Below are 21,113 nucleotides of genomic sequence, written 5' to 3'. Positions count from 1 at the left end.
TTTTCAAAAATTGCGGACACGCTCGTTGAAAGAATTATTTTCCCGTGAATCGAGAACGGTGTTGGGTTTAGATAGTCGGTAGATCGCCGATTTTTATGCAAAATTATAATGTTTTACCTGAATTGTAACGGACAGGGATTACGTAAAAATTATTTTCCCATTTTAACGATTTTCATTGGTTGAAAATAATAGAACAGCACTTCAAGATTCTTCTAATGTAGCCACTGTTTTGTATTTCACTTACCCGTTGTGTCTTGAAATGCATCAAATCCTCCATTTATGGAAACAAGTGTTTAATAAAGTGTGTTCAGCTTTTATGGTAATATTTATTTATTTATTGGTAATACAACGACAAATCCATAATTCACATCTATCTATTATATTTTCTTCCACATGCTTTGTATGCATTCTTTCGATTTTATTAATTTATATTCGAACCTTGTTTACAATAAAATAATCTCATACAAACAGAATGTTGGGAAAGTTCTCCCTTATCAATTAATAATAATTTTGGTGATTTCGTATATTGTTTTCATTTTTAAATCGCTCTATTTTTATATGAATGTTTTTGATGTTTTCATAGATACTTTGAATTCAATGTTACACTACCTGGGATTGTTTATTTATCGAGCTAGTGAACGAGGTATAATATAAAAGAAAATATATAGAGATATCAAAGAAAGATCAATAAGTTGAATCTATAATTGTCAAATATGATTGTCAATATAATTGTCAATATAATTGTCAATATAATTGTCATTATAATTGTCAATATAATTGTCAATATAATTGTCAATATAATTGTCAAATATAATTGTCAATATAATTGTCAATATAATTGTCAATATAATTGTCAATATAATTGTCAATATAATTGTCAATATAATTGTCAATATAATTGTCAATATAATTGTCAATATAATTGTCAATATAATTGTCAATATAATTGTCAATATAATTGTCAATTGTTAAATCAATGTAATTAACGCACTGTAACACTTTTATTCTATCGTCATTCTATTGTTCCAGCCTGACAAAGCATTAATATTAATATATTTATATTATTTAGCAGATAGTAAATTTTGACACAGTTATATAATATCACAAACAGCAATTAGTAAGTCAATCCTGATGAATTACAACTTTATTTAAACAGGTATAATAACGTCTAAAGGAACAGAAAAATTTAAAAAAAAGATATTTAAAAAAAAGAACTAAACTAGTCCATTAAACATTAAAGAACAATTGAAGTCATTTAGTCGAGTTCGAAAGGAGCTGTACACGGCACTGGCTCGAGCAATTCATCGATTAAACGATCGCGGAACTGTTTTCCGCCAATTTTGCCATTATTGGTTGGATCTGCCGGGACTTTCCTGCCGGCCGGCTGGTTCGAAACTGACAATGCCACTGCAAATCGCTTTTCCATTTATTTTTCGTGGTTACATCGAAAATCGAATGTCAGGAAAGCAACGGAGAGAAACGGTCCGGACGATCCTTTCTTACCTTCCGTCGTTTCTTTTCCTTCGTACCCGATTACACCTAAAACACAATCTCACTCGAGCCGGGAAGTTTCGTCCAAGAATTCTCTTTTCATGGACATTTGGCGCCGTTACTTCGATATTTAGGAACCGCCGGTACACAGACGCATGTTCCACCACGGCGACGCGATGTCGTTCACTTCCAAACAATGTGTGTCGCATTTCCGGGTTCGCTCTCGTTATCTTTTATACAGGATTCGTGAACAATGGAGTATTGAAAAGTTGTTCTTGGCTACATTCTTTCCGGGATAACGATTTCTACGGAAAAACTCTTGAACGGACGCTTGTGTTCGAACTTGTTTCTTTTCTGCATCGTTTTAAACGAGTGGCGAACGTTTGTTCTTTGTTTAACTCGAAAATGACACAGCATTCTTTCTTAGAAGAAATTTAGTACTTGTTTGTCTAGTTTCGATTTATTAGGCGTACGAATTGGAGATGCGACTATCGATTCTAGATACTGTTAACACGTTCCGTGCCGAGCTTTTTTTACTCGAATCTTCACACTTTGATATTTTACTAAAACTTGATGTATTACGTGCAATTATTAATTCTCGTACACATAACAACGTAACAAAAACTTATCAACGCCCATTCTTGCGGTGGAAATTGATTCTTCGGTTCTAAATTTCTTGTAAACAATTTGTTCAGTTCACTAAGTAAACATGCAAGCGTGTACCATGGATGGTACACGTGGCACGGAACGTGTTAAGGGAAATGAAGAGATTGATCGTTTTACTAAAATGCAAATTATAAATATGAGAATTTGTGTACGTATACAATTTACAATTTGCAATACGTAAAATGCATTTTAATAAGGCGATACGATCAGTGTCTTTATTTTTCTCGACAAACTTCATTTGCTTCTCAATTTGTCTCATATCTTATCGATATTATCAATATAATCAAAAAATCGATAATATATTTGTATCGATATTTATCGATGGTCACACCACCAATAGGAATTAGTTTCAAATCCTTTCATTATTATTAATCCTTTTTATTTATGCTTATCCAAACCTTTAAATGTGGTATTCTCAAATAAATGCTAAACATGTTTTTCGTAATTGCTAAATATATTTTTAATAACAGTGTGAGGTTTTACATAACTTACGTAAGTTACTTCACGACATATTTGCACTAACATTTACGACATTGTTGAAGTTTCAAAAGTGGAATCTTTATACTTGATTCTTATTTATTGAACAGACTGTGTTTCAAAGGATTTATAGTCTTTAATAAAAAGAAAAGAATAATTTCTTTATGTAAATTTTCATATTATTAGTACTCGATGAATCGTTAAACGTCCATGCCAATTATATAAGTATATTTGTTTGACGCAATTTCAATTACTCTTGGTTCCGAGTAACTTCAATTTGGATAGTTCAGTAAGCGAATATTAAAATTCTAAAATCTATGAAGTCAATATAGGGTGCACTTTTTTATATTAGTTGAGATACTAATGAAATATTATTAAATGCAATGCTCGATAGTAAAGTTTGCAAGATATGCAAAATGTAACAACTGTGGGAAATAATACAAAATCTGGGTCGACTGAAATTTCCACGTTCTCCAGATTAAAGTAGTTTCAAATATGTTACATAATATTATCTGCCTGAAAATTTGACTTCGTTAAAAATTTAATAAAAATGTTATTGTTCTAAAAACATGCCATTATTGTGAAAACAATTGTAATTGTTTCCTATACAAGAGAAACTTACCATGTAACTATTATATTTTCATTTAATTTGTCTTTAATGCACAGTTTATAGTAAATAAACAAATTACTCACAGAAGTAGTTGAGAAATCGATATTTATTATTTATTCAATGAAAGAAAGATATCGCAACATGGAGATAAGAATATTTATGCAATACGATATTTATACAATTTATACAATACTTGTACAATACAATAAAAACACAGTGAAATAATTATAAAATACAATATTTATACAATATGATACTTACACAATACAATACTCGTACAACAAAATATTTTTACACAGTAAAATGTTTATACAATACAATGAATACAATTATCCTGCACAATTGTTTCCTAATTTGCAACAGAAACTTGTAAAAAGTGGTAAAATCATGTAATAACGAACGTATCGCTTTACGTGTAACGCGTAAAAGTTGCCGGATAATATTAAAAAAGAAAATAGCGAAATCGTTGCAGAAAATGTATTCTGCCAGAACTTTTTCACTGATATCGGATATTCCAACGAGGATATCGATATCTTCATTAAAATTTTCCACGGCGGAAATGAAGATGTTAAATTTTACAATCCCTCCCGCACTTCAGAACGCCGCGCCGCGAACCCTTATTAAATTGAAGATAAGGAATTCCATTCGTAATTAAGTTTCAAGGGATATTTGGCAACAGTGATATTCTAGCAACTTCGTGCTCGTGAAAGTTGTTCTTCGATTCCGGAAAGAACACGTGGCTTCACCGTGCCCCACATTTATTTAATTAGTAGCTCGGGAGGATGACATCGGACACTGTAGAGATAGATTGCTCGGCAAAACCCCCCACGGAGTTGCTAATTAAACTCCGTATGAACTAACCTCCTGAACTTCGACTTCTTCGTCGGTATTGGTTTTAATGGCGACAACGTTTACGGACGTAGAAATTCTACCGGAGAATCTATTCGCTCCTTGTACGATTCCGTTTCTGCTTCCCTTCGATCTTCGTTTCTCGAACTCCACTTTTACCGCGAGCTTCTACATCAACGTTACGAACGGTTGTTTGTTAATAACTCGGTTCGTATGTCAGACATTTTATGAACGCTCAAAAGGACGCGCTTGCAGCTTTGACGAGAAATATAAATTGCTACTGGACTGCGCATCTTTGTGCACGTTGAAAATATTCAGAAACAATTGTGGAAATTAATTAAATCAGTCTGAAGTTTCTAGATTTGTACATTATGCACATCCATTTTATGGTCGAGTGCATCAAATTAACAGTCTCGTTGTTGTGAAACACTGATGCTTCTACAATAATTATATAAATTTTGCTAATATTTAATACAAATTTTCCTTTAAGTTTCATTCCGATGTATCGATATATTTTCTTAGGTTTCTTTTATTTCATAATTCTATCAGTGTTAACTAGGACATCAAAATGGACAATAGACTAATTTTTATTGTCCTAAAATTAATGTAAAACAATTAGGTTTATCACGTAATCTTGACAATAGCCAAGTTTCGTATTCGGAAGTTTCTGAGTGAGACGTTATTACCAAGACCGAATATGTTAATAGACACATACGTAGAATGTTTATATTGTATATAAACAAATATAGAAAACGTCTATGTTTATGACGTTCAGCTTCCAAAATTATGGAATTTACAGGAAATGAGGGATTCCTGAGGTAATTTCAAGTCACTTTTTCCTTAGCAAAAATGCAATCCACGGCTTCGTTTAAGAGTTATTAACGAAAAACAATGACCAATGAAAGGCGAGCTCCGCCGGCGCATTGCGGCCGAGCCAACGGGCTTATTGGCTCGGCCGCCTCGCGCCAGCCGAGCTCGCCTCTCATTGGTTAATGTTTTTCCTGAATAATTTGTTAACGATGCATCGAAGAAAATTTTTGTAAAGGAAAGAGTTTCTTCGAATTACCTCAAGAACCTCTCATTTCCCGGAAATATCATAATTTTAGGACACCCTGTAGAATGTCTATATTCATGATAATTGATGTTTTACGACAATAAGTAAATATATAGACTGTCTATGTTCACGATGTTGTATATTCTATGTATGTATATTAATATATACATAGAATGTCTATGTTAAATGATATCTTATATTCTACGATAATATGTAAATATATAGAAGATGTAGATATATAAATATGTAGAATAACTATATTTGCAATGTCCTATGTTCTATATTAATACATGAATATACTGGTTAACTATGCATATGTACTATTGCATATATATATATATATATATATATATATATATATATATATATATATTATATGTACTATTATATGCATATATAACTATTCTATAAATATATAGAAGATGTAGATATATAAATATGTAGAATAACTATATTCGCAATGTCCTATGTTCTATATTAATACATAAATATACTGGTTAACTTATGCATATGACTAGAATAGCTGTAGTTTAAAACAATAAAAAGATTAAAAGAAATTAAGATAGTCGATATATTAATATAAACTTATTAAAAAATCGAACAAATTGTGCACAACTCCTACATCTTGCAATTGCTGCAGACAATATTTATTTTGGAATAAGGATGTCTACGACCTACGTTAACAAATGAATATATAGAATATCAATGTTTATGACATTCGGTGTTAATGAATGAATAGATAGAGAATGTCTACGTACACGGCGTTCTCTGCCAATAAATAAATATGTAGTAGAATGTCCACGATGTTCTATGTTAATCAATGAATATCTATACGGTCCATATTCATGATGATCCGTATTAATAAATAAGTACATAGAACGACTATGTTCACGATGTGTTACGTTAGCTGCTAAATATGTGGAACATCAATATTCATAATCAACTCGAAACACCAAACACAACGAATTTCGCATCGTACCGCAACGCACCCTACGCACCCTATTCCCACGTTCTCCTTCGTCTCGCGATTTGCATTCGTCGCAAACCAGGCGACGAAATTCCACGCGAATAGGACGCAAAAATCTGCCGGCGATAGCCCACGGAAAACGACAAGTTATGAAAAAAATAGCGACCGTGACCCGCGCCTCTCGTCTAAAGCATATCGAATTTTCCCGGCGCGCTGCTGGTTCACCTCCCGCCGTAATTCTATTTTCCGTCGCGGCAAGAATTTCTTCTCGAACCGACCAGCCCCTCTTCTTTTCCCTGTGTATCTTTAAAAGCACTACTTAAGGGGAGCACAACGGAGAAAAAGAACCGGGACGACGGTTGGGCGCGGGGTGGGGGCAAAAGGAGGCGACAGGAAAAAAAGATTAAAGGGACATTGTTACGGAACGAGGTTCGATTCCACGGGAAAATTCTTGTCGCGTTGCAACCGGGTTGCATGCACGGCCCCCTAATAATATAGATGACTCCGATGCGATTAGGAACGCAAGCTCGGTGAAGATGGCCCTTCAGAGGTGCTTACCAGGCTTGTTCCCCGTCTCTGTCCCGCTTCCGCGAGACTCGCTTGCAATATTCGAGCCTCGCCTACCCGGTAAGCGTCCTTTCAGCCGCCCTTTTCACCCCGTCGCGGGCGGGTGGAAGGAGGGTGGGGGGTCGGGTGGCTGCTGGCTCTCGCAACCGTCCGCCACCCTAAGGACTCCAGGTGAGTATCTGCTACTTAACACGGGTCCCGTGCATACATTTTTAATCGGCTCGACGTGCCTGACATCTTTCCGCGAATCGATCCGCACCGAGATTCAACGCCGCTTTCGAGCAGCTTGTTGTGCCGTTTCGTCGTTCAACTATTGTTAAATATGCATTGGGTTCGATCGTGTTTACGGTACGGACCAGCTTCGGATTTTCCAGGTGACGTCGCTCAGTGGCCTTTTTTCTCTTCTTTCTTTCTGGTTCATCGTCGCATCGTCTGCTATGATCATTCGCGACTTCGTGTTATTGTTTCAGTATATTTTTTTCTATTATTTTCGATTATCCTTGATGCGGAGAGTTGAGATAGCTATGATACCGGTTTCGGTTCTTGAAACAGTTATGGAGAGCCTTTATTCCGAACAACCGTTTTGTAGAACCGATATTTCCGAGCATATTGATTTCGGTGACGGTTCTTTAGAAACGATATTATATTCGTTCAATACGGGCTTCGAAACAGTTATACATAGAAGTGATATTATATCAGTTGTACATACAGTAAGTTCTCCTTAATTTTGCTTCGTAAACAAAAATGGACAATTTGGGAAGAGGAGATACGATTATTCGAGCCTTGTACCTTGTTTTTATAATTGTTGACAATCGGCAACTATTAAAATGAGCCACGAGGTTCGAATAATCGTATCTCCTCTTCCTAAATTCTCCACATTTGTTAAAAGTTGAAGGAAAATTAGGGAGAATTAACTGTATATCGATTCCAAAACGGTTATACAGGGTGTCCCAAAAATGTCTCATCATCCAGAATTTCGTGGTTCATTCAATTTCGTGACCAGAGGTTCGCGAGATCATTTGAAGTAATTTTTTTCTTAGCGAAAATGCAATCCGCGGCTTTGCTTACGAGTTATTAACGAAAAGCACTGACCAATAAGAGGCGAGCTCGGCTGACGCGAGGCGGCCCAGCTGACGAGCGTGCAAAGCATTGGCCTCTCATTGGCCAGTATTTTTCGTTAATAACTCGTAAACAAAGCCACGGATTCCATTTTCGCTATGGAAAAAGTTCCTTCAAATGACCTCAAGAACCTCTCATTTCCGAATTGTGAGACATTTTTAAGATACCCTGTATAAGGGTGTCTCACAAAATGAGTTACGAAGCAATATCTCTGCTATCATCAATGATACTAAAAAATACTAAAGGAACAAATTGAACAATTCGAAGGGACACTTGTTATAGTGGGAATAATTTTTTTTAATGGTCACGTTTTTCGAGATTTCAAGTCAACCAAGACAGAGGACGTATATTTATATGACTTTCCTTTATTGTTTTTAGACATACAATCAGCTCCCTAAGTGAGTCCCACATATGAAACATCCTGTATATGTGTATTCATGAACATTGAATAACTTGCGGAATCTATTTTTTTTTAACACTACTTATGATGAAAAATATGATTATAAAATACATATATACGACCAATTAACAACTCATGAACAACGAATTAGCAAGGTTATGTACAAATTTCTTATATAGAAACATTTTTGTAACATCGAAAACTCTAAAAAGAAAAATCGGGAGTATTAAAAGGAAAAATCAGAAACCGCGTTGTCTGGACTGTTAGTTCAATTGTTAACAATCTCAAGAACCACGTGATGCCTTTCTACTTCCACACGGAGCAAAGAGCCCATAAGAGTGTTGTGCAGAATTTCAATTGAATTACACACAAGAAATTATAATTACAAAGTAATTCCATTACACTGTAACTCGTAATTCAGATCGTCATTCAATTAAATTGATATATTCATATATTGTTATATTCAACGAAATACTAAGTAATTCAATTACATCCATTACGAACTACAATGTCATGAATAAGTGACTTAAATTATTATCAATAAGAGTGAATTAAAATTATTATCAATAATTACAATTTAATTATTATTTATTCATCGCGCTGTGTCGACTAAATAATAAATTATGAACAACTAAATTATAATTAATAAATAAAAATTTTGATTTTATTCAGAAATAAGAAATAAATTTTATTATCTTAAACAATTCATTTAGATTTATATAAACAATAAGAAATTACTCTTACCTTTCATTTAAACTTCCAGATAACAAAATATTAAAAATTAAAAACTGAATTATATATATAATTGAAGGATTCGAATTATGCAATTGAATTAGCAGAATTCTGTCCCATAAAACAACGCCTTCTCAACACTATTCTCAAAAACACCTTATCCAAACCGAAAAGATGGCTCCCTCAAAGTCGCTCGGCGACACCGCTATTTGCGAACCGGAATCAGGGTTAAACGCCTCGGCGAATAGAATGATACAAATTTCCATGCCGTTCATCGGCACTGATATGCTAATCGAATGGTAAGCTCGGCCTCGTTCGGGCGAAAAAAAGCTGCATTTCACGTCCGTCTTGCCGCGTCTGGTTGTCGTCCGAGCGCTTTCCAGTCGTTGCCGAGTGATGAACGGTTGGCGGCGCGGGGGTGTTGGTCTGGGCTCGGTGTGTACAGCGTGTTCCCTTTAAATATACCGTGACGAGGGATGCCGGGGCCAAAAGATGGCAGGGTTAAAAGCGTTTGGCAAGTCGAACAATCCTGAAACGTCGCGCGCCGACTCTTCCGGCTTTCCTCTTCTCCCCCGCTGTCGCCCTCCGCTGCATGAGACGACTGACATTCGCCATCGCCGACGGGAGAGCACCCTTTCTGGTATTACAGTGTAATATAGCCCCCGTTCCCCGCTGAGAACGCAGCAGGACGTAATAGCGTTCCTCGACTATTACTTATACCCCCTACGACCGTCGTTCCTCGCGAATAAGGTTCCCTCTTTCGTCATCCTTCCCGACGCTTTTCGTCTTCCGTCCATCTTCGCCGTTGGCTCGCAGTCTCTAGCCGCCTCTTTGTACGTATACGTCGTTCATTGGCCTCTTCCTTCCTCGCGGCCGCCGTTCCTCGACGGGTCTTCCCGGATTCCTATTTATTTATTCTTCCACGGGAATGACCCATCGACACTAGAACTACCGAGCTATAAACGCGACCAATATAATTTTATAACAATGAGAAAAATAGATTTATTTAAATTATGATATTATTATATTTATATTGTTTATTTTTTATTATGACACAGTGCGGGATGAAAATTGGATTAAATGCCTTGAATTTTGTTTAGACATACTACACAATAATTATAATGCCGTTTTTCTAAATTTTATTATTACTTGAAATAACAAAAGAAATAAAAAATTCATGTACTTGTAATTTCTTTGTTAATATGTAATTTATTTTCGAAATTTATAATGGATAACTTTCTATTTTTTTTTTAGAATGAGAAGATATATTTATCCTTATTGTAGATCGAAGGAATATTAAATTTTACGGAGAAAAGTAAGACGCATGTTAAAAATAAGCATCATTATATCTTTTGTATCTTTATTAATATCATTTGTATCTTTATTATCCCCTCTAAAAAGTGCTAAAATAATTTAGCAAAGATAGAAATATAAAAAAATAAGCATTATTTCCTTTATTTATATTCTCATTATTCCTTTCCAAAGAGTTCTAAAATTGATAATAATAATTTGAATATAATAATATAATAATAATTTTGATTTCATATAATAACATATTTATATATATTATTTAATATTATTTAATATATAATATATTAACTATTTAATATGATAAAACAATAATAATTATTAATATGTATTATTAATAATACATATAACAAATAAGAATCATTGAAGAAAAAATACAATATCGAATCACGTCACAATTCGTTCCAAAAAGTTTCTTATCTCCAGGTCATCTAGTTATCCCGTAAGAAATTTGCAAAGGTTGCCTAACAATAACATATTTATATTATTTAATATTATTTAATATATAATATATTAACTATTTAATATGATAATACAATAATAGTTATTAATATGTATTATTAATAATACATATAACAAATAAGAATCATTGAAGAAAAAATACAATATCGAATCACGTCACAATTCATTCCAAAAAGTTTCTTATGTCCAGGTCATCTAGTTATCCCGTAAGAAATTTGCAAAGGTTGCCTAACAATAACATATTTATATTATTTAATATATAATATATTAACTATTTAATATGATAATACAATAATAGTTATTAATATGTATTATTAATAATACATATAACAAATAAGAATCATTGAAGAAAAAATACAATATCGAATCACGTCACAATTCATTCCAAAAAGTTTCTTATCTCCAGGTCATCTAGTTATCCCGTAAGAAATTTGCAAAGGTTGCCTATTTTCGCATGATTCGTCGAGAAGCAAGTCGCTTTAATTTTCGGGATCTGGATTTTGAATTGCCTGACATTTGGCGGTCCCTTCGGTTGCTTTTTCTCCCTTTCTCGAACGGTGCGCCTTCCCCGCTTCTTTTCTCTCGGTTGGATATCGCGTTCTACCTCGTTTCCCTGTTCCACGCTCTGTCTAGATACCGTGCGCGTTTAATTTCCGCCCTCTAAGCTCCGCGATACGGACGTGGCTCGCAAAAACGCGCGAAAGTGCGCGGTAAACGATAATGGGCGAATGTATCTTATAATACTGGGCGCGGGCTGAACGAACGCTGAGTTTTGTCACTCACACGTTACCCCTCCGTTCAGCTTCCGTTCGCCCTGGCGCGTCCTCGCGTGTAATCGTTCCGCCAACTAGATACCGTAATTGCGCCTTCGTTTCGCCAGAATTATTACGCGACGAGTAATTAAAGCCTTAATCCACCGCCGCCCGAAGCCGATTCGATGAAAAACGAGAACTTGAAGGCCGCCACGAATTATGTTACCGAGCCTGACCCGACGATAATCATTGGTCTCGATAACATTCGTTATTCTGCGGTTGTTATGGAATTTTAGCTTACAGCCTGGAACGCGCTGATTCAGGCTGCCCTTAAAAATTACGACGATGGCGCTGCACAAGTAATTGGATATTTCCGCATTATTGTAATAATGTGAATTATATTATTAGTGCAATCCTATATTACAAATTTGATTCAAGATTTTATCTTGGATGCACAAGGCGCCCCAAAAATGTCTCGAAAATTGGAAATGGAGGTTTTTGAGGTTATTTGAAGTAACTTTTTCCTTAGCGAAAATGCAATCCGCGGCTTTGTTTAAGAGTTATTAATGAAAAACGGTGGCCAATCAGAGGCGAGCTCGGCTGGCGCTAGGCGGCACAACCAACGAGTGCACGAAGCCCAATTCCGCTCATTGGCTCGGCCGTCTCGCGTCAATCGAGCTTCCCTCTCATTGGTCATTGTTTTTTTAAATTAATAACTCTCTCGCGCGTAAAGAAAGCCACGGGTTGCATGTTCGCTGAGGAAAAAGTTACTTCAAATGACCTCAGGAATCCTAGATTTCCGGATTGCGAGACATTTTTGGGACATCCCGGATAATTTCTATAAACATAGAAAAATATTTAACACATGTGCATTTGTTGAAAGGAAAACGCATTAATTAAAATTGTATTTAAATTGATTTTGCGATGACGATTAAGCTTGTTCGCTTCACTCTTTGCACTCGAAGCCGCTTTAACTCTAAATCCAGGATAGTTTTCCTGATTTACGATATTTTCATTTAAGTGCATTTCAATGCATTTTATGCGTATCAAGCTGATTATTGTGCAGTTACAAATACATATATAAACAAATTTAACCATGTGAAAATAATTTTGAAACGTGACGTAACAATTTTTAGTGGCTCCTCAGAGTCACCGCTCGAGTGCAAAGGGTTAATGCTTAAACCTCCGAGTTAAATTGTGCATTATTCATTATAAAAAATCATCCAAGAATCGTCTTTCATAAGAAATCAAGAGAAATGGTGGAACTAAAGCTTGTCACAGCAGCAAGAAGTACATTTACCCTATCTTAAATATGTTGCAAAGAAATGATAAATATTGGGTTGGCAACTAAGTAATTGCCGATTTCAGTTATAGATGTCTCTCACTCCCATTTTTTGATATCCGTAAATGTTATATTATAAAATTATTATTATTATTATTATTATTATTATTATCATTATGTTATTTTTTATTATAATTAATAATCGTATCTTCTCTTCCGAAATAGTACATTTTTGTTTATATTGGGTTGGCAACTAAGTAATTGCCGATTTCAGTTATAGATGTCTCTCACTCCCATTTTTATGATATCCGTAAATGTTATATTATAAAATTATTATTATTATTATTATTATTATTATTATTATCATTATGTTATTTTTTATTATAATTAATATTCGTATCTTCTCTTCCAAAATAGTACATTTTTGTTTATATTGGGTTGGCAACTAAGTAATTGCCGATTTCAGTTATAGATGTCTCTCACTCCCATTTTTATGATATCCGTAAATGTTATATTATAAAATTATTATTATTATTATTATTATTATTGTTATTATTATGTTATTTTTTATTATCCGTGAATGTTAGCAACTGGACAAATTGAATGCAGCGGTCAAGGAAAAGCGACCAGAATTGGTCAATCGAAAAGTTGTCATTTTCCACCAGGACAATGCTAGGCCGCACACGTCTTTGTTCACTCGGCAAAAATTGATGGATATTGGTTGGGAATTGATGTTACACCCACCATATAGCTCTGATCTCGCGCCATCGGATTACCACTTATTTCGATCTCTGGACAACTCCCTTCGTGGTAAAACTTTTAACGATGATGACGCTGTAAAATCTCACTTAACTCAGTTTTTGGCCGAAAAGGATCAGACTTTCTACGAGCGTGGAATTTTCAAGTTGTCAGAGAGATGGCAAAAGGTCATCGAACAAAATGGAAAATACATTACAGATTAAACTTCGTTCCAAGTAAAAAAAAATTTTTTATTTCATTGAACAAATCGGCAATACTTAGTTGCCAACCCAATAGAATTATAAATGATTCCAAGCATGCTCTGTTCCATTTTTGTGAGAATGATCCGCTGTTCGAGCTTTGAAGAAAGAGTTGAAGTTCTTCTCTTCTGTTTGTTACAATTTCTGCGGACAATTTTAATTTTCCTTAAAAATCCGCAGTCCGATAGTAATAATTTCTGTCAAACGATAAAACGTCGAAAACGAAGTAAGACGTGTAAGACAATCCGAGGATTACTTTGTCCACGTTCAAGAAAAATAACACGGACCATGATCCCGTCACCAGCAACTGTATATATCTCCCTGAAGAAAGAAAGTAATAGGAAACAAAGTGACTCGAGCAGCACCATATTTCCCGGGACACTCTAATATAAGAAGATTTTGTGCGACTGCAAGGAATTTGTCTGCACTCTCCGCGTGTGTAAAGAAACTTTTGCGGAGCGGATCCTGGTTTAAGCAATGTTGAAAGAAATTTAATCAGTGGCAACCGGGAGAATTCGGTGCTCGTAAAACGGCGGGCAATCGTAATAATTAAACGTTCCAAGTGAGAGAAGAAGTTCCGCCGCGGAATCAGTGCTACACTGATAAGTTTTAATAGAAGCACGCAGCGACGATGTAATAATTACTTAACTACTCGTTAGGGTAGGAAGTTCTTGGAACTTCAAACTTCAAACGGGAAGGGTACACGATTACGCGCATTACATAATTCCACGTTAGTCTTCTATTTGCGGCGTTACGCTAAACACTCCAAAGTATTAAAACTGATTTTCCCTCAGGGCTTTTCCTCTGTTTAAGCAATTCCGGGTTGCTTTAGAGAAGCACCGTTGCTCTAATATTTCATTGACTTTGCGCGACGCCATGGAGACCGGGGATTAAATCGAATCGCGCCTGTATTTTCGGAAAACGTATTGTAAAGTTCCGATCTTGCTAATGCCGCTAAAATTAATTATGTGCAACCGGTATCATTATTTTCAGGCTGCGGATATTATGCGTTTGTGACAGAAATCAGCGGGCCAAATTGAAAACTGTGAAACGATTACATGAATTCACGCGAATATTATTCAGAATATCAAAGAAACTGTGAGATTTCTGTACTTCTTTCGTTTCTTTTTTTATTGAGCTATTTATACACACATATACGTACATAAAGTGTAGTCTTTATGCTTGATATTTTACTTGATATTTACTGCGAGGTTACGATATAATTATACTTATTGCTAAAGACAATTTTATTTTGCGTAAAGATTGCAGTCTACTTATATTAGCCTACGGTCTTCCTAAAAATTGGGCACACTCTTTTTAGTTCTCTTTTTGTTTATGTTCTGAATTATGACAGCATTGTCTTTTGTTAATATTTATTTTAAATGTTACTGTTGGAGTAACAAGGAATATTAATTAAAAGAATAGTGGCATTCTATAAAATGGGTATCATTGACACAAATAGTTTGTACATATAATTACTAAGGTGCAATTACACTGAGTAGTACTGTAAAATGAGTTACATTTTTTAAGATGTGGTCATATTTTCTTTTTATTGAATTGTTATGGCCACAAACCCTATCTTTGGTAATTAGGTAATTAGAAATTCGATTTGTAGCTGCATTTTAATGAAAGTGATGTTTAAAATACACTCAGGATATTAAAAGAACATTGAAAACATTTTTACTTTCTCTTACCATAAGAAATATTTCACCGGAGGAAATACATTTTTCAATTTTTATTTCCTGTTTTTAAATAATAACATATGAAAATGGAAATTTGCATACAAATTAACTGCGTATTCCGTTAGTTTTAGTAATGAATGACAATCTTGTACGTAACTTGTATTTCATTTTGTTCTTATATATTTGTTGTTGCTAATATTTGTACAGATACAAGATCTGTAAAATTATTTCAATGTTGGGAATAATCAACGCTACAACAAGTAACTTATTTTATATTCTTGCAACTGTGTCTCTTAATCGACGAAAAGTATTTTTATAATCAAAATTTAAACGGATTTTAGCGTTCGAAATGATTTTAGCAACTTTGGAACAGCCTTTACTATTTTCATTCAGATTTAGTACCGAACGAACAATTAGCAACTTTGGAATAGCCTTTATTATTTTCATTCAGATTTAGTGCCGAGCGAACAATTTAAAAAGTTTCTCGTTCGCACGATACGCTACATGTATATTCCAAAAATCCACTGCTGTCGCTGTAAAATACAAAACAATTTGTAACATGACACCCTAATGCCAACGATCCGAAAACAATTCTAGGAATTGTCACTGATATTACCGCTGGATAGAGGAAATACGATCGCACAAAAAAAAAACCTTACAATGTACCTGTTATTCAATATTTGACACGTTGAACTATATATATATATATATATATATTATAGCCTCAGTTACAGTCCAAGCTAGGTGTGAGAAAATCCACGTGTAATTACTATTTCAAAAAAAGTTTATTTGCCAAATTCTGTATTACATGTGAGAAGATAAGAATATTTATATACTATTTACTATTTTAACTCTCTTTTATGGGAAACGCTTGAACAAATAATAATATTTGCTCCAATAGCGCAATTCATTATTGCAGAGTTTATTGCATAATTACAAAATAAGGGGAAACGGACATTTTCACCGCGATAATTTTAATATTAACAATATGCCGTCCGCAGATCTTAGATATGATTCTTTTGTTTAACGCCGGCATAATAGCTTGGAAATTTTAGATTTAAAAAAATATTTCGAAGATGGCGGTAATATAAATTCCTAAAATTAAGATAAGTCATCCAAGAATTTTCGTACTTAATTCTTAGTTAAATAAGCACAATAGTATAGTTAGTTTGTTGCCTTTTAACACTCAAGAAATATAGTTCAAATGATATTCCAGTTTTTTAAAATGGCATAGAACACATAGTTTTTGCATGGCACCAGCGTGGTGCCACCGGACGGTATAGTGTTAAGAATCTATTTTTCCGGAGACCTGCTACTCGAGCAGACAGAAAACATAAACTCAAACACAAAGCTATCGAATGAAGAACATAAAAAACATTTTTAAGAGACATAATTACTCCTTCCACGTAAAAGAAGAACTACGACAACAACGGTGTTATTCAACGTTTTACGCGTTGAACCATTATGTCTCGAGTCATGTCGTAACCCGGACTTGAAATAGATTGCCCGGCTATTGTGAAAGGACACCGAATAACCTCAAACATCAAGCCATCGAATCGATCCTATTATGACGAAAACTACCGGAGAGATCAAAATATCTGGCTTCTGATTGTTTCGTTTGCTTTCCCGAGCCAATAAAACGAAACTTCTGTAATCAAACATATGCTATAATAAAAGTTGTACGAAGTTTGAGTAACTCCAGTTTTATCATTGCAATGAAACAGCACGCATTAGTCGCATTCAGTGCTCCGCAGTTCTATAGTGTTATAAACATTTCAGCAGCCATGATTACTCTTCCCATGAGAAAGGAGAACTACAACAATACGAATGTTATTCAACATTTCACGCGTTGAACAATCTTTCCTTCATAGCACGAGTTATGACGCGAACGGGACACATGTGATAAAGGTTTTCATTGAAGAAGCAGAAGATAATCGCGAACGTAAAGCTATCCTCTAAGTGATATCGAAATGATTTTATGAGTTATAATTGTGGAGTCGGTTTTACAAGAACCCCACAGAGTGTGATTGATTAGACGAGAAACGTTATGAGTGACGCGCGAATGATGGTTTGATTGTCGGGATGTACGATGGCGTGAGAGTAGGTGAATGTAAATATTGTGGCACGATAGAGAATTTGACGTAACTTGTATGAATATCAATCAGAATGAGGAACGAGTGTAGTATAGGTGCGAGAGAGTGGACGAAAGGAGTGAGAGAACAAAGCGTGAGGCGAGAATGATCTGAACTGTGAGAGAATATAGAGTAGAGAGGGGGAGAGAGAGAGAGAGAGAGAAAGAGAGTTAAGAGAGTAGAGAGAGTACAGAGAGAGAGTTAAGAGAGTTAAGAGAGTTAAGAGAGTAGAGAGAGAGAGAGTTAAGAGAGTTAAGAGAGTTAAGAGAGTAGAGAGAGTAGAGAGAGTAGAGAGAGTAGAGAGAGAGTTAAGAGAGTAGAGAGAGTAGAGAGAGAGTTAAGAGAGTAGAGAGAGTAGAGAGAGAGAGAGAGTTAAGAGAGTAGAGAGAGTAGAGAGAGAGAGTTAAGAGAGTAGAGAGAGTAGAGAGAAAGAGAGTTACGAGAGTTAAGAGAGTAGAGAGAGAGAGAGAGTTAAAAGAGTAGAGAGAGAGAGAGAGAGAGAGAGTTAAAAGAGTAGAGAAAGAGAGTTAAGAGAGTTAAAAGAATAGAGAAAGAGAGTTAAGAGAGTAAAAAAAGTAGACAGAGAGGGAGAGAGAGTTAAAAGAGTAGAGAGAGAGAGAGAGTAGAGAGAGGGAGAGAGAGTTATAAAACAGTAGAGAGAGAAAGAGAGAAGGAAGGAAAGGAGTAGAGAGCGGGAGAAAGAGGAAGAGAGTAAAGAGAGTGAGTGAGCGGGGAGCTACGGGAGTAAAGAGAGCATTTTAGGATCATTAATAAGAGTATCGAGTAATCAATTATATTTTGTTATTACATGTTTAAAACTTCCTTACAAAAAAATTATTAATTGTTCCTTAATCCATTCACAATAATTGCTCCTCCCACTAGAACCATAGACTTAACCAATGATTTATTAAAAAGAATTAATTAATAATTCATTAAAAAGAAATTGATTGTCAATTTTGAATTCGGATAATCGAAGTTCTACTGTAATAATTCCTCGTCTCGTTAGAATGAAAAACTTCAACGACAGAAATATTATTCGAAATTCCACAGTACTCGTAGCATCTTGCCTTTACAGCGCCAGTTCGGAAGCAAATCGCGCTCGTGCAAAAGGTATCCCTTGAAGAAGCAGAAAGCAAGCCCGAGCATAAAGCTATCGAGTGAATGATATGAAACCGAGGCTCGGCATTATCGCTGGCCCATCCGCGCCAAAGAAGGAGCAGAATCGCGAAAGTAATCCGACGCAGGTCCTGTAACAGCAATTATCCTCGTCTGCTTTCCTTTGCAGCCAGGCTAACGGTGGGAAACGTAAACGCGAAACGTTCCGTCTCGGAGGCGGCGTGTTAAACACGAAATTTCTTTAATCTGGAGAAGTAACGCGTAAAAAGGTAGGACGGGAAAGAGAGAGAGAGGGGGGGGAGGGAAGAGAGCGCGAGAGCGAAGGATTCTTCGTTTCGCTAAGTTGGTAACAATTAGTAGTTAGTAACCCCCGAGCGACGTCGTAGCCTGGCAGCAACGATTATTGCGGGTCTGGCAATGGTACTAACGATGCGTACGCGAACTTTACATTTATCGTTATTGCGTCCCGTCAAGTCGCCGCGCCGGCTGTTCTTCGTTTCCGTGATCGTTTCTTTTCTTCTCCGCTTCGTTTCCGGCCGCCGTACTCTCCTCCCTTCCACCGGTCTGACTTTTCCGTGACCTTCCCGCTTCTTCATCCCGTTCTTGAAGCCGTCCTCTTATTCGACGATTTTTCTTCGGCTTTTTTTTCCATTTCCTGCGGACTTCCTCCTTCCGATTTCATGTTTCTAGGGGATTTCTTGTAACTGCTGGCGCAAATCGATGACTTCGGGAGCCTGCGAACGGGAATGTTGCTCGAAATTGTTGGTGGCGATTTGTTTGCAGTTGGCAGAGTCAGGCAGAATTGCCATTGAAGTTACGCGAGGAATTATAATTACATAGTAATTCAATTACGATGTAGTTCGTAATTCAGATCGCCGTTGAAGCAAATTACAAAGTAATTTAATTGCATTGTAATTCGTAATTCAGATCGCCATTCAAGCAAATTACGCTGTAATTTGTATTTCGATAAGAGTACAATTACAAAATACTAAGTAATTCTATTACATTAATTACGAATTATAACATAATTGAATTATATTAACAAGGAATTACATAGTAATTCAATTACGATGTAATTCGTAATTCAGATCGCCGTTGAAGTAAATTACAAAGTAATTTAATTGCATTGTAATTCGTAATTCAGATCGCCATTCAAGCAAATTACGCTGTAATTTGTATTTCGATAAGAGAACAATTACAAAATACTAAGTAATTCTATTACATTAATTACGGATTATAACATAATTGAATTATATTAACAAGGAATTACAAAGTAATACAATTACATTGTAATTTGTAATTCAGATCGCCGTTGAAGTGAATTACGTAGTAACTTAATTATTTTGTAATCCGTAATTCAGGTTGCCAGTCAATTAAATTACACTGTAATTCGTAACTCGATAAAAGTACAAATACGAATTAGTAATCACAGTATAATTCAATTATATTAATAGCGAATTATGATGTAATTCAATTAAATCATTTACTAATTACAATGTAATTCAATCACGTTAATTACGAATTACAATGTAATTGTTAAATAAATTAAATTATTATTAATAAACACAATGTTATTCTGATTTATTTGACAAGTTGTGCCAAATGAATAATAAATAATATACATTGAAATGATAATTAATATGTAATAATTGAAATTGTATTCCTAAATAACAATTAAATTTTATTATCTTAAATAGTTTATTGAGGTCTACATAAATAATAAGTAATTACTTTTATCGTTGACTTAGACCTCCCAATAATTTTGTATTCATATAATGACTTAAATGATGCGCGAGCTCTGGTTATCCTGACACAGTAGAAGTTCTAGTATATGTAAACACGAAACAAGGATAGACAAAATACACAAACATAAGATAGCGTCACGTACTATGAATGACAACGGTGAGCAGAAAATATGCAGATGTGGCAAAAAGTGAGCAGAAGAAAGGAAAACATAAAAATGTATCTCTCTGTTTCAAAATTCTGTACTGTGTAATTTGAAGAACTGTATTTCATTTATATGGTATTTTAAATATATTGTATTTCAATTACACTTGTTATTAAAATAATTAGTAATTGAATTGACTGAAAGTGAGCAGAAGAAAGGAAAACATAAAAATGTATCTCTTTTTTTTCAAAATTCTGTACTGTAATTTGAAGAACTGTATTTCATTTATATGGTATTTCAAATATATTGTATTTCAATTACACTTGTTATTAAAATAATTAGTAATTGAATTGACTGAAAGTGAGCAGAAGAAAGGAAAACATAAAAATGTATCTCTCTTTTCCAAAATTCTGTACTGTAATTTGAAGAACTGTATTTCATTTATATGGTATTTCAAATATATTCTATTTCAATTATACACTTGTTATTAAAATAATTAGTAATTGAATTGACTGAAAGGTTCGAGTTATGTAATTGAATTAGCACAACTCCGGCTGTTGG

The sequence above is a fragment of the Megalopta genalis genome, chromosome 4, assembly GCF_051020955.1.
Source record: "Megalopta genalis isolate 19385.01 chromosome 4, iyMegGena1_principal, whole genome shotgun sequence".
NCBI lineage: Eukaryota > Metazoa > Arthropoda > Insecta > Hymenoptera > Halictidae > Megalopta > Megalopta genalis.
Note: the sequence above shows the minus strand (reverse complement) of the source record.